The following is a 16,321-nucleotide window of genomic DNA, read 5'->3' on the forward strand; positions in this document are numbered from 1 at the left end:
GATGGATTTCACCCTGCTCGAACCAACCCATAATGGGCTGGAGAACGTCCTTGTCTTGACGGATGTTTTCAGTAAATACACTCTTGCCATTCCCACTCGTGACCAGCGCGCCTCTACAGTGGCACAGGTGCTCGTTACGGAGTGGTTTTCAAAATTTGGTGTTCCAGCACGCATTCATTCTGATCAGGGTCGCAATTTCGAAAGCGTACTCATTCAGCAGCTGTGTGGTCTTTACAACATTGAAAAATCTCGCACCACACCGTACCATCCTGCAGGTAACGGTCAGTGCGAACGTTTCAATCGCACTCTTCATGATTTGCTGCGCACTTTGCCTCTCTCTCGAAAGCGTGAATGGCACTCTTGTCTACCTCAGATATTGCATGCTTATAACACCACACTGCATCAATCCACTGGGGAATCCCCGTTTTTCCTCATGTTTGGTCGTGAGGCAAGGCTCCCTGTTGATTTCTTGTTGGGAAGGGTGCAGGATCCTGTTGGTGGGACGGTAAATGACTGGGTCCGGGAGCATCAGACCCAGCTACACTTGGCTTTTGAAAGCGTCCGGGACAGGCTGAGGGAGGCCGCCCAACGTCTGAAGGAAAATCATGATCAGTCTGTCCGGTCAGAGCCGCTTGTGGTGGGTCAGGCAGTTTGTCTAAAGGAGTTTGGCTGGAAGGGGCGTTACAAGATCCAGGACAGGTGGAACCCTGTGGTGCATCGGGTGATTAAAGCTCCTCACGTCGAACGCTGCTTAAAGCTATAGTCGGAATGGCTGCTTCAGGCAACAACCCTGCTCCTCTTTCCATCTCACTTGACCGGCATGCAGTGTCTCAGAGCTCATCTGACGACGAAGATTTGATGGCTGCAGTAAGGGACACCATCCACCCGCCAGCTGGTCATCCTGCTGGAGAAGTCCAAACGGCCCCTGCATCGGCGATACCAGTTACCTCGACGGCACCATTGCCCTCTGGACTTCCTGCCCAGTTGACGGTGCAGCCACCTCCTGTCAGTGCCGCTCCCTTCGCAGTCCCTCCTCCAGTGAGTGATGAAGCTGTCCGGCGACGGACAGCCCGACCTACAGCTGGTCAACACTCAAACCTCCACCATTTACCCAGGCCGGCCAATGAGGTGGCTCAGGCCGGGCCCTCAGCCGGTCAGTCAAATTCTGTGTCTGCTGTTTTTAGACCATGGTCTTAGTCAAGATCCTTCAAGAGCATCGTCGGGTCGACGATGAAAATGGGGGGGGGGTGGATTGTAGTGGTATGAGGCACCACTGCTATTTAAACCAAGCTTCGGTTTCACCACGCCCTCTCTGGCTTATTTGCCAATTATTGGTTATGCTGGGGGAATAAAAGTAGGCCGTGCCTCTCCTCCTGACCTCTCGCTTCCTGCCTCTTCGGCCCGCCCACTTCCGGGTTGTTGCTCTCACCGCTCACCTCAGGGCACAGATCCGACGTCCTCACCGCGATCGGGGCAAGATATTGGGGTCGTTTACCGCCGCTGACCGGAGCATAATCTGCTGGTCGCATGGTGTGTGGTGGCTGTCTCCCCTGCTACACCGACCCTCTTCACCCCTCTCCCTCTTTAGAAGGGACGCATTCACCGGACTGAGAACCGGAGCTTACAAACGTTAAGCCGAGTAATTATGGCTAATTAGTCCCTGTTACTGTTATTGCTACGCTACCCTGCTGCTGCTGCTTCGCTACGCTGCTGCTGCTGCTTCGCTACGCTGCTGCTTCGCTACGCTGCTGCTGCTGCTTCGCTACGCTGCTGCTTCGCTACCCTGCTGCTGCTGCTTCGCTACGCTGCTGCTGCTGCTTCGCTACGCTGCTGCTGCTGCTGCGCTACCCTGCCGCTGCTGCTGCTTCGCCGCTGCTTCCCTCGCTTGGTTAGGGGTCCCGTCGGCTGTCCCTAGTCGGCTTGCCTCCTGTTGCTGACCCTGTTTCCCGCTCTTGCTGTGCGTGGTGCGGTGTGTGTGTGTGTGTGGCGGCCGCTCGGGTAGGCCGCTGCGAGCTCCGCCAGAGACTCTTTAATTTTCTTGTTTTCTTTTATTTTGATTTTCTGGTTACTGCAATTTAATACTCTTTAGTTTATTGATTGATTATTCATCAGTTGGTTTATGTTGTGTGATATTGTTATGTTATGTTGGTATTGTGTTAGTTGTGAGCCCTCCTAACTGTGCCTCTTTTGTTTTAGAGCTGAAGGCCGACAGTGGTCCCCCTGGGTGGTGGTGGTGATCCCTGGTGTGTGTGTGCTTGTGTGCACTTCCCGTTTGCCGTGTGAGTGGGGTGCTCTCCCGTTTCTTTTTTTTGGGTATCACTTTCCCCTGTCGACCCCTCCTCCAGCCGGTAAGCCTCAGCTTGTACCCACTTCCTCCCCCAGTTGGGCTCATTTTTCTTTTTTATCTTGTTTTGACAAATCTTGTGTTTATTATAATAAAGTGTTTTTATGTTATCCTTGAACTCCGTCTCCCGCCCTCCCTGCTTGAACGAACCTAAGTGTCCTTTTGTCCGAGGTGACAATCATAGTAATATTGTAGTTACTACGGGTCCTTGGGCCCTAACCCAAGGTGGCGTTGTCGGTAACAAAGAAAAGATACTCTGATATTTAAATTATTAAATCCTCCTCGTGTCGCCACATGATGTTTATATCCTAATGCAAGCCTATCTGCCTCATGAAAAATACATATTTATACAAAATATGTGTTACTTTGTAAAAGCCCAGCCGATATTTTTCTTCTTGATTGCTTCATATAAATAAACAGTTGGTCTTCATCAGCGATTAGTCATTGTAGTTACCGGAACGGATGCAAAAACAGTGGTACATCGATATTAGGCCTACCACTCGATATTCAAAGATACATTGCTTTTTCTTTCATTCTCCCTCTGTGTTCTTTAATGAACTTAATGCATTGTACTGTTTTATCATGTTTTATTTGTTCTAAGTTATATTATAAGTTATCGGACAGATAAAAAATATATATAAATACTAAAAATCTTTAGGGGGAATCAGCTAAAAACACATTCATAGTTGTCTCAAGTTAGCTGGAAAAATCCTAAATAGGTTGAATAACATTTTACATTGTTTGTTTTTATAAAGCTTAGGTCTACTTCTATTGTATTCACTATTTATGTTCACACGCAAATGTCTCTTTTTTATAGGTGATGATGATTGAGCCATATTATTCGGTGAAATATACAGTGACTTATCAGACATTTATTTCCATTAAAACCCAGCAGACATTCTGAAAGATTGCAAAATAAAATTGTGCAAAAGTGACAAAACAAGCTCAACTGATTTATTGGTGTTTTGTTTGCAACAGCTCTTTTTTACAGCAGGAAAACCAAATGGTATATAAACATCTGTTTACCATTAAAGTTCCTGCCTGTGTTGGAGGGTGGAGGGTGGAAACTTGTAAATAGAAGTAAGACTGTTTAGATCAACTAAACCCGGGGGAGGGGTTAGTTGATCTAAACAGGGTGGGGAACCATCAGACATATCTTGCAAATTAAATTCCAAGTCTTTGTTATAGCAATGCTTTACTTATTGTAGTGATTTTGAAGTAATGTGATTTAAAGTAAATACAAGCACAAAGTGATTTAAGAACAACACAAGTCAACCTTTTCGACAACTCTTCTCATGGAATTCAAGCTTTTCATAACTGGCAGCGCCAGCCGCACTCCTCACGTCTAGCCTACAGTCGCAATAGGCCCCACCCCCATCCTTCTTCCCATCCCCCCAACACAGGCATGCACATCAAAGAATGCATGTACTGTTACCACATCCTGCACATACTGATAGAGCTTTTTGTTTTGAGCTTTAAAAAGCTTCCTGTGCCATTGTGACCATCTATATCTCCAGACCCGGAGAGCCCAGAAAGTGGAAAGTCTGATGTAAATACGTAAACAATTATACATCATGTTAAATGTTAATATATATCCAACTACGTAGTATGAAATGTTTTATCTGAACTAATCTTAACTGCACCATTCTGATACCTTAACTTACACATTACCTCAACTGTGTTCCTCCACATTTCTTTCCAGGGGCATGTCTTACAGTTGATTATTCTTCTTTAATGTTGTAAACTTAAATGAATGATCCACCATCCATGTGATAGGGTATTTATTGATTAACAAAAGGCAGAAATACAAAAATGCAGAATGTTTAAATTTTTGTTAGTACATTTGATTTTGAAGGCCTAATCCATCAAACCAACAGATGTTTCCCATCAATGGATCGGTCAATTATGCACAGTATTCCATCATTTCCAGAAACATTCCAACAACATTAAAATAATAATTTTGTTGCTATTAGGCATTGATGACTTTGAGAACGATAAAAATGATGATCAGAATTATTCCACAGACGAGTCCGATCACATTAAGGGTCCTTGCTGTCTTAGATGCTTCTTGGGCTGCAGCTCCTTGGCCAAGAGCATTCGCATTCTGTGCCTGTGGGGCAGAACAAGGTATTTCTCAGCACACTCTAGCAGATATATGTTGGGGGATCAGGTTTGATTAGATAGATTTGCATGCAGCATTGAAAATCGCAATATAAATCCAAAATAGTCTTACCCTGCAGGAACAGACAATAGCAGCAATCCCCAGAGGTAAACAGCAACACAGTGTGTTAAAGATGGACCATGCTAGGTAGGATGGCGCAGAGGAAGAAGTGTGTCCCTGCTCCATAGTGGTACTGCTGCTATGAGTTAGTGAGTTCAGGATACTTCAAGGTGGTGGTGAAGAATGAGTTTGTGCTACATTTGGTGTGGTTAAGTAAACAACCCAATCCCAACCCCTAACCCCACCCCTAAAATAGGGGCGGGTTGTAATGTTACAAGATCATGTTTCATCTTAACGTGTTTTGGACATTTTGTTCTTCTTCTTTCTTCTTCTCTCGCTATCCCCCCTCTATTATTAATTAAAATATATAAAGAATAGACCATGGTCCCATGCATTTCCATTTTTTTAACATATGTAAAAGCCCAACATTTAAGTTCCACAACATTCACCAACTTTGGCCATTCAGTGAAGTTCATTAAGAGGAGGAGTAGTTCAATAAGAGGAGGACAAGGATAAAAGAAGGATACAAGCAGCATGTGGAAGATCTAGTGCAATCAATGGATTTATTATGTAGTCTGAAACAATGAGGGGTGACACATGGATTCGGAATGGTAGCTTGGCTACAAAAAGAGATTCTCTGGAAGGAAGAAAATACTTAATGAAATCCATTTGGTGAACCACTGCAACACAGTGTTTACTTCTACACAAAGCTTTCATCTCAATAATGATTACATCACAGTGACATGGCATTTCCAGTCTGTTCTGTTCTATCAACCCCATCTATACAGTATAGAGCAGTGTTTCCCAAACTTTTTTTCTGGGGACCCATTTTTTTCAGATTACAAACCATCACGACCCAATTCTTAATAGGCCGAATCTATAAATTGCGAGAAGAACAAATTTGTTCATAAATGAACATTCCTGACCATTTTTACTGCCATTTTCACAACCCATTATATATGATCTTTAAGCCATTCTGGAGGGATGAATCAGAACTTTGTTTTATGCACGTGTTATTGAAAACATAATACACATGTTAAATACTTTATAAATGAGACCAAATAAATGCCTTTAGGCAGATATAACAGGCTATCTCATTGTTTTTATTTCCTCTCATCAGTAAAACAAATACAATGTACGCTAGCCTTTCATACTAGATTCAATGTTATAGGTAAAATTATCAGAACAATACAAACATTCAGTACTATCAAAAAATGCTTCTCGAACAGGTAGTGTTTTTTTTAAGTGCAGCTATTGTTATCAAACAGTCAACAGATCAATCAATCAATTCAAACAGTCAACAATCAATTCGTTGTTCAGTCTACTGCAGATATCTTAAATAAAAGAGCATGGAAGGGGCGCATACCATTAAGGCCTAGTCCTTACCACAGCGACCGGGGTTCGTTTTCTGCCCATGGTCCTTTGCTGCATGTCTTACCCTCTCTCTCCCATACCTTCCTGTCTCTACGTTAAAAAGGATAAAACCTTCAAAATAAAAATATAAAAAAATAAATATATATATATTTGGCGGGCCAAATAAAATCTCCAGCTACCAGGACTGTCGTGGCAATTTCCTTTAACAGATATTGCGTCTAGGACAGATGATATTTCTAAATGCAAAAAACCACACAATACTTGGCAGACAATTATCCTAGGTTTAATGCATGCATTACATTAGACTCCTCTCTAGCAGAGTGAGTCCAGAATACAGTTTGACAGTTATTTATACCGTTTCAGATCCTCCCCACATTGCAGATGTCAATAATCAAATCAAGTAATGTTTACCCAAGACACAGAGTTGCCTGTGTTCTTATCAAGCAGAAGAGTGCCTAAGAGGATGTCTTCTCCCTTGTGACCGGTTTACCCAAGTACGAAGGGTACATTATTGGTTGACTCTGAGGAAGGTAGGCCGGCTACCCATAGAGAAGGGTTGACATTTGTATTATTATTAATTAGTTTTACCAGGGTATTCACATTTAAGACAGTAGTCTCTCTTACAAATGAGCCCTGGCCAAGCACCTAGCTTGGACATACAATATTATTATTAATATTAACATACATACTAAAGACATACAAACAGAAAAATAGATTTAGATGCCACTGAGGAAGGTGGGACATCTGACCACAGCATAAGGGTAAACATTTTGATTGACTCTGAGGAGGAAGGTAGGACAGATGACCAGAGAACATGGGTTAACATTTAGACGACATCGTTCACTGGTGAGGTGGCTGAACCAAGCACAAAGGTCAATAAATAGACGACTCTGGGGAAAAGCAGGATGGCAAAACAATTCGCAAATTTAGAAAACAAGGCCTAAGTTATAAAATGAACAACATGTCGATTTTCACAGGACCCAGTCTTTAGTAAAGACTGTGTAGAGCACCAAGAATGTCTAGAAACTTCAATCTGAAGAAAATCAATCTGTCTGTAAATGGTAAGAGCAAAATACAATATAATACTACTAGTCGCTAGGCCTGCACGATATCAGGAAAATCTGCGATGTGCGATACAATTGTTCGATATTGCGATGACGATATGACTTGCAGAAAGTGGAAAGTCTGATGTAAATACGTAAACAATTATACATCATGTTAAATGTTAATATATATCCAACTACGTAGTATGAAATGTTTTATCTGAACTAATCTTAACTGCACCATTCTGATACCTTAACTTACACATTACCTCAACTGTGTTCCTCCACATTTCTTTCCAGGGGCATGTCTTACAGTTGATTATTCTTCTTTAATGTTGTAAACTTAAATAAATGTATTAAATGAATGTATTAAATGAATGTATTTTGTATTTCTGCCTTTTGTTAATCAATAAATACCCTATCACATGGATGGTGGATCATTCATTTAAGTTTACAACATTAAAGAAGAATAATCAACTGTAAGACATGCCCCTGGAAAGAAATGTGGAGGAACACAGTTGAGGTAATGTGTAAGTTAAGGTATCAGAATGGTGCAGTTAAGATTAGTTCAGATAAAACATTTCATACTACGTAGTTGGATATATATTAACATTTAACATGATGTATAATTGTTTACGTATTTACATCAGACTTTCCACTTTCTGTCAGTCATATCGTCATCGCAATATCGAACAATTGTATTGCACATCGCAGATTTTCCTCATATCGTGCAGGCCTAGCAACTAGTAGTATTATATTGTATTTTGCTCTTACCATTTACACAGATTGATTTTCTTCAGATTGAAGTTTCTAGACATTCTTGGTGCTCTACACAGTCTTTACTAAAGACTGGGTCCTGTGAAAATCGACATGTTGTTCATTTTATAACTTAGGCCTTGTTTTCTAAATTTGCGAATTGTTTTGTCATCCTGCCTTCCCGCCATTGTTTATTTATTGCCATCCTGCCAATAAATAAACAAATATTGAAGTGTGCATATTAGCTATATTCCTGTCTTTCTGCTTTAATAGGTACACTGCTAACATAGACCCCAAACATTGAATAGCCTATGCCCACTGAATAAAGAAATGAAATAAATTATTTCAAACATAACATGCTTTTATTGAACAAAGTGCACATGAATACCCAACCAAGTTTAATTTCCCCTGCTCTATTTAAAATATTTTCTTCTAAACTGAACAAAAAACATCTCTTGAAAAAATATCTGGGGGAAAACAACTTAAATAATTAAATAAATATAAATTAAACATGGGCATGGCAATTTAAAATAACTAATGTCTCCCATTACAATCATCAAGGCCCTCGACTCCGCCCAACAAGGTGCAGAGATCTATAGTATGAGGGGGAAAATTGAAATAACTAAATCAAGATACAATTAGATACAATCAGGAAAAAAAAAAATCTACCCCTTAGGGCAAGTTATTCCTTTAGGGCAAGTTCTTGGCCAAGAAAACCAGTATGTTAACTTTGCTAGGTTTCAAACATGCACGTTGACATGTTACCACATTCCCTGATGTGCTGAATAGCCTCTCCGAGGGTGAACTAGTGGCAGGTATACAAAGATACCTCCGAGCTAGTTTGCTCAGCTTTGAGTAGGTGACCTGGTGGAGTTTCCTCCAAGCCAAAGGGTCTGCCTCACTGTCAATGGTGGGAGACAGCAAGTAGCTGCAACAGCTTGCTCCAGCTGCATGGAAGATGCGGTGGGAGTGGTGGGGCCTGGATTTGTTTTGAGCAAACTGCCCAATGATCTCTTTGCCTTCTTGTTGCTGGGTGGATCCATGCTTTGGGCCTCAGTGTTGTCAGAAGGTGTTCCCTCCTAAAACAGAGACAATTAAGAACACATAGAAAAATACACATGTTCCATTCACATTCAGATAATGCACCATCTGATTACAGTATGTGAAATCTTGTATCCCACCAGTGCTCATGTCAAATGTATAACCCAATTACCTTCCGTGCTGTTTCTTTCATTTCTGACATCACCCTGGTCTTCTTCATCTTTCTGCAAGAACTGATGTATTCAAGAGATGAAGGACCGGTTTCACATACACTCACATAGCTTTCCCCGGAAAGAGCCTCAGTAAATTCTTGCAAAGGGTGTAATGCCAGGTTTACAGATTCAAGTACATCCAGGTCCTGCCAGGAGGGAACCAGATGCCGTGTTTTTCGGTCTGCCGAGAGGACATTAGATATGGCTTGCCGCTGCTCCAAGACCCTCTCCATCATCTTTTGCCTCGAGCCCCACCTAGTTGGGCATTCTGTGATGAGTGAGTGCTCTGGGAGGTTGTGCTCCTGTTGTGCTTCTTTCAGTGCCATCTTCTGCTTCCAGGTGTGGGAGAAATGTCCCACCAATTTTTTACAAAGCCCAGCAGCACGGGCAATGCGGCTGTCATCTTTAACAGCATTTTCTGGAAAGAAGACAGGAAAACACATGAAAAAAATATTAAAACCTTAAAAAAAAATCATTGTAGCCTAACTGCAAAATAAAACAATTTTGTAATAATTACAAAGTAATAATTCAGAGACTGCATAATTAACTACAATTATTACAAAGTAATAATTCAGGGACTACATACTAGTTAACTACAGTAATTATAAAGTAATGATTCAGGGACTAGACAGACTACCATTATGTGGCATGTAGTAGTAGTTTAACTTGTAGGCATGAGCTCAAAATCAATAGGTTACAAAACAATAGACACAGAGGTTCTCAAATAACAATAACATTACGTAATAAAACAAGCATGCTTGAATAATCTCAATGAATAATCCGGTCTGTTCATGTTACAAAATAAGACTGCAATAGATAACAATAATGCGACGTAAAGCAAATGTATTAATTTACACTTACCGATGGCAAGATGCAGCCTGTGGCCAAAACGCTGAAGGTTTGACCCGTTGTCGGTGGTGATGCAAGCTAGCTGCTCTTCCCGCAAATGCCAGCTGGCAAAAGCCTCGCAATGTTTTCTCCAGTGTGTTCTCCGGGGAAGTAGGCTGTCTGTAGACATTGCGTTTTCAGTTCAAAGTCTTGATCCAGGAAGTGTACAGTGAGGCTGATGTAGGGCTCTGTCGTTCGACTGGACCAAAGATCTGTGGTACAGGCGTAGTGTTCAATTTGACCCAGTTCCGGTTCCACTGTCTTCCTGCATGTGTCGTACATTTTTGGAACGGTGACTTGGGAAAAATAATTGTGTGATGGAATGCTGTATCTTCGGTCCAGTTTCCTGGACTCACAAAACCATCTTTGGTCACTGTGTTTATAGGCATCATGTCCTTAGCCAAATAACAAGTTATGGCCTCTGTTATTTCTCTGTGGCGTTTGGATGTTTTGTCATAAGGATGCAAAACTCTCAGAAATGGACTGTTGTTGCAAGGTTTTAGATTTGCTGCTACTCAACGTTTTTGGTTTTGTGATTTGGCTAGTTTTGAATTGTTCGTGTAGTTCTTTATGGTTGTATTGCAGGTGGTGATGGAGGTTGGTTGTGTTTCCTCTGGAAGTTGCCACAGCTGTTCGGCATGTTTTACACAGCACCTGTGTTTGTAACACGTCGTCGCTACGGAATCCAAAATAACTCCAAATAGCAGAAGTGCAGTTCTTTTTCACCACAAGGTCTTCGTCAACCACATTTTCCTCACTAATCTCTCCTTTCTCAGCCATTGTGTTACCTAACCGCACAGTCGCCACAAAATTAACACCAATTAATTTGAGGGTAGCCGACGGGGGGTCATTCCTACGTTCCCCGGGTCCTATGTTCCCCGCTTTGTATGTGACCGGGGAGCGAATGTATTTTTCGTAGGTGGAATCCGAAAGAATCATGAATATTAGGGTTACGGTTATGGTTAGGTTAAGGGTTAGGGTTATGGTTAGGGTGAGGGTTACGGTTATGGTTAGGGTTAGGTGTCAGCATGTGAGTTTGCCTGACAGGCTGCTGTCCAATCCTAGTGCTTGAGGCAAAAAACAAAAAAAACACAGTCGCGACCGGGGAACATAGGACCCGGGGAACATAGGTACGCTCCCGCCGACGGCTAGCTGGGGCTTCATCTGATTGGCCAAATGGTGTGAAAGCATGGCGCATGTATCCAGGGCTCCATCTGATAGGTCAAATGTTCGCATGCTGAGTGTGAATGCATGGCGCTTGTAAATAAAAATATTTTTATTCATCGCGTTTCAGGCAGTCTTTTGCGATGTGTTAACCGCGCATGTTCATATCGCGATGACGATGAAAATACGATTTATCGGTCAGCCCTACTAGTCGCGCTGACTCGCGAGTCGCCGTTCGTTCACTGACTGTGTTTAGCAGTGAAGACTCGAGGACTGAGAAGTCACGAGAGCCAGCCGGGCAACAACATCCCGATTCCGACCATGAAGCGCTCCTCAGCTAAAAGGAACTTAGTTAATGTTGTGTTGATTGATGACCGTTTGCACCATTGCACGATCGTGATTCGCTTGAGAATGAGAACGAGGGAGGAGCTGAGTCTGACCGACTCAGCTGAGAACTGTGCATTTGTGATTTGTTTGAATGAGAACGAGGGAGGAGCTGAGTCTGACCGACTCAGTGACTGAGAACCATGATTCACCGCTACCGGAAACGCAACTGAACGAATGAACGAACGAACAAACGATTCGAACAAACGATTCAAATGACTCTTCTTGGCGAACTGACCGATGCGAACTGATTCATTCAAACGAATCATGAAATCCACCACTAGGCATTCCCCCAGAGGTCCTTAAGAACTGCAATCTCGACAACATCATCCTGGAGATCGGCAACCTAGCTCTGATGGAAAACCGGATATGTGGTCTCTCTCTAACATCATCCATCAATCTGGAGATCTCTCGAAGCCAGACAACTACTGTGGCATCAGTCGGATATAGTATAGTAGCCTATAGTCTGTATCATTGCAAAGATCTAAAACCATATGATACTGAATCGGATACAGGGCGCCATCGAACCTCTCCTGCGAGTGAACCAAAATTGCTTTAGAGGGGGGAGAACCACCGTATCCCAGATCCTGGCCTTAAAGAACTAGTTCACTGGTGGACATATGAAGGTTATATGAAGTAAATAATTCTATGTATTATAAATGTGCAATTTTTTTAAAAAAAATCGGTTCATCCTAGCCTGAGAAAAGGCAGAAAGAGTGTTTTTATGGTCTCTGGCTCAAAAGTAAGAAATCCTCCAACTACCACAGTGCATTGTGCTCGCTGCCCCGCCCGCCTGTTTCGGTTTGGAGGGGGAAGGACTTGCGCGAGTGGTAGCGCGAGCACACTTTGTGTAAACATATCCCTGTGATACGTTGACTACTTTAGACTTCTGCTCTCGTTTTTCAAACGCAAAAATGCCCAATAGTTGTTTGGTACCCGGTTGCACCGAAAAGTCTAGGAAGGGACAGAAAGTAAGTTTTCACGTTTTGCCAGTGAGCGTTGCAAACGATGGCTGCGGGCGATAAACAACCCCACAATTGGAGAAGACGCCGGTATTGAAATGATAAAAGGTAAAACGATATGCAGTCTCCATTTCAAACTGGAGGATTATGATAGAAATCTTTTTGGCATGACGAGGCAGCCTCCCGCAGCTAAACGCACAGGTAAGACTGTCGTAATATTCTACTATATTTCAATATAGTAGTATGTTTACAAAGTACACAATAATAGCTTGAATAACTTGAATACAAAATCACTCCCTAATGATCATGTTTTAATTTTCATATTCTTTTCCCTTTATATTATTGCATACAGGGCCGTCTTTCACAGTATGGGCATTGTCACTACGGAGCTTGCATGTACGGAGCCTGGGTCTGTTGAAGGTGGCGTTGCTGTTTTTAGGCTGTGATAGCCATATGATAGGTACATTGTACATATTTTATTTATTGTTTTTAACTTATCTTTTATATTAAAGCATTTGTTTTTAATCTTATCTTTGTAATGTTGATATATTGGCTAATTTTCCTTTGTGAATAAAATCTTATATTGTTTTTACCACCTTACCTTGGACTCCTGTATAAACCCATGTCACCATAACAAACTTGTGGTTGGGACACTTCACTGCAATAATTATTTACATTTGTCAGATTACCTTTTTTCCATGTTTTTTTAAAACTACAATCTATGTGGTATAAATCACGAAGATGCAAAGTAGGTTCAGCATACAGCCATCCTGTATGAATGTAGCAAGAATAGATAACAATATCAAGTACTTTAGGTATCATTTGTATATTACTGTACAGCATAAAAACATTTGCTAATTACAGTAGCTCAGCATATCAAGTATTTGTACTCAACCTTTTCTCCCCAGTTGAAATAAGTGTTTATCTTATACAGTAGGCCTACTTTAGTATAACAGCACTTGGGTTAGTAAACAAATCACAACAACCAACATGAATTTGAAGTTTTATTCAGGCTGGCAAAACAAGGCGATTGCCTCTCCCAAGTCTCTCGCCTTGCAGTATCCACTCCAGGAAATGCCGGTAGAACAACAACGAAGAACAACATTAGCAAAGCAAGATAAATTATGCCTTGAGTAGCCTACAGCATTACACAGACTTCAAGCTCACGTAACGTAGCCTATCTTCTGCCAATAAGATCGGCTACTTTCGGATAACTACATTGTCACGTTCCCCGGGACTCAAAACTATTGTAGCCAATGTGTTAGTAAAAACAACACTTACTCTATGCTCAGACGTCCGTTTCTCCAAGCGGGCTTTGGCTGGCATTTCCAGTTCACTTTCTGGGTCCGGAAATATGTATCCAAAACCCAACTGTTCAGATGAGGCGTAAAGCCTGGGTGAGAGGTTACACACATGGCCCCGTCCTCGCCAGATTCAGCCATTTCTTCTAGAAGAAACTGGCATCGCTGAAATTCGCTGCAGCACAGGGACTCTGTGTTAAGTGTCCATAGGTGAACAGAGCAAACAGTTGCACCACCAGTTCACTCCGGTGCGCTCCGGCTCCTCGTCCGCAACAGGCAAGGCTTGTTCAGCTGCAGCCGCAGCAGCAGCAGCCTCCTCCTCCATTTGTCTCAATTCTTCCTGGCTGTTTTGTGGCTCGTACAAATAGCCCTGAATGCCCGAATCCAACGATATATTTTCAAAATCCACTTTCTTTCCCATTGCAAATTTGCTTCTGCCATGGTCAGAGGTTTGTGTCGGTCTAGTTCTCTAGCTAAGCTGTGAAGAAACATGGCGTACATTGTGTTTACATCTCGTACGCAAGCTCCCGCCCCCCTCATTCCTTATTGGTGGGCTTACAAATTTGCGGAATTAGTGGTTTGTAGTCCTCGGCCCTTCTAGCAGGCAAGCGAAGTTCTCCTGAGATGATGTCAAATGCGTCATTTGACGTCAGGTCACTAGACATGTAATCAGGACAGCTGGGCCTAGGGAGGACTGGGTTAGACTGATATGCAGCCAGTATCCTGTCATAATTCAAACCTGAAAAAAAAAGTTTCAAAGGCTTTTAAGTCTGTGTTTGAAAACTCAACACCTTGTAAAAAAGGTTTTGCAACACTGAAAAAAGAATTTAGCCTGAAAAAAAATGTCAAACATCTGCAAACATGATTTTGTGTTGTATTTTATCTTCTTCATCATTTTCACCAACACATTTTCAAAGCTAAAATTTTTTCACAAACACATTTTCAAAGTTAAAACATGTTCACCAGTGCATTTGCAGAGTTTAAAATCTGACACTGTTCTAACAGTGTATTACTTTGTTTCCCGGTTTCGAAACCTTGTAAATGGGATTCTGCAAACCGGTGTTCATACATTGAGAAATACGTTTTGAAAGGTTGAATATTTATTTTTAAAAACTTGTAAAGGTGTAAATGTACACAATTGCAATGTATTTTTTCAGAACTTACTTTTCAGCACTGACTTTTCAGAGATTTGACCACACGGGCACAAGCTTGTGAGTCACGTGATTATTGACAGTGTTCTGTCGCTGTTTCGTTTTGAAACTCCTTTAGAGTCAAAGGTCTGAAAACGTGGTTCTGTAAAAAGGAAAAAAAAAACGTTCCTGGGGGCGGGACCATCTTGCTCTAAACCTATTGGTTGCTCTCTGCTGAGGTACAGTCCAATCACATGCGGCGTTGACCGGGCTGTGCGGGATTGACAGTGCTCTGCCGATGACAAGAATAACAAGCGAGTTGCGCGGTTGATTTTGTTGTATATTTTCTGGAACCATGGCTGGTAGACAGGTGAGCAATTTTATTCTATATTGTATGCGTTCTAAATTATTCAGTATGTATGCTAGTTATATAATACAGGGAACTTTACAGGGTATGCTGTAAAATCTTCTTGTCTTAATGTAGCCTATAGTTTGTCTATGATGGCGACTTGCAGCGAACGTAGCAGACTAGCTTCCAGCGAACAAGAGTCTGCTTCTTCATTATTTTTTCCCACCATATAAGCCCTTTTCAATCATGCACTGTGCATTTATTTAGAGTTTACCCGGGTGAGCTGTAGGCTAACACAAGTGTCCCGACTCTGCATTGTCTTTACCGAGGCTGCAGCCCATTGTCAGGGTCAGCCTGGTGTGAGAATGGTCAGAGTCATGGGCATATATTACCGGTGTTCTGCCAATTTCTGCTCCCTTGTCAGATTTTGCTACCGTAGTGCGACTCGATAGCAGAGTCTATCAAATCATGCTACCCATCAGAAAATGCTACCTTACGTCACAAGTGTATTTGATCTGGAGCCTCTATTAAATAATGCTCCTGTAGAACGTGCTTAGTGGTTGGTATGAGTCAAGGATCACACCGAGTTTAAACGACTGCATTTAATCCAAGCATTCAATGAACTGCGATACAACCGGGAGGTAAAAGGGAACTGGCCCGCCGGGCATTCTGATTGGATGAGGCCACACAGTACGGTGGCTCCGGTGGCTCAAAATGAATAAACTAATCATTTAACCAAATGATCTACATCCTCTCCTTTTAGTCTTTAGCACCGTCAACAAAATAGCACTGGTAAACATTGCAACTTAAATCAAACAAATAAGGTTAATTGAATACTTCTTATTTCACTTTTAACGTTTAGGCCTCTTCATAGCCTACTAAACACTTTGAGAGTTTAAGTACATCAAATGTCCCAATATTAAACACGCTGGATAGATGGGATCATCCTTCCTTCTTTTCTTTTTTTTTTTTTTTTTTCACATGTATTTGGGATTTGGTTTGCAGGTGCGACCTGAGCGTGTGGTGTATTGTGTGTCTCGATTCACAATGGGTGAGGGCGTTGTGGACTGGGGCTGGGGAGAGGATGGGTGTTGTGGTTGCACCGTGTGTGATGCTGGCATTTGTGGTGGGGGAGAACTGTCCACTGTAGGG

The 16,321-nt window shown here is 42.1% G+C and overlaps 1 long non-coding RNA gene across 1 annotated transcript; it reads right to left on the reverse strand.

The window, feature by feature from the left end:
- Positions 1 to 4,110: 4,110 nt before the first annotated feature.
- On the reverse strand, positions 4,111 to 4,743 carry LOC311341862. Its single transcript, XR_014633364.1, has 2 exons — positions 4,578 to 4,743; positions 4,111 to 4,454 (listed from the first exon to the last, which is right to left on the reverse strand). It is a non-coding gene; the product is annotated as an uncharacterized lncRNA (long non-coding RNA).
- Between the last annotated feature and the right edge of the window lie 11,578 nt (positions 4,744 to 16,321).

Source organism: Micromesistius poutassou (assembly GCF_964030765.1).
Source record: "Micromesistius poutassou genome assembly, chromosome: 4".
Taxonomy (NCBI): domain Eukaryota; kingdom Metazoa; phylum Chordata; class Actinopteri; order Gadiformes; family Gadidae; genus Micromesistius; species Micromesistius poutassou.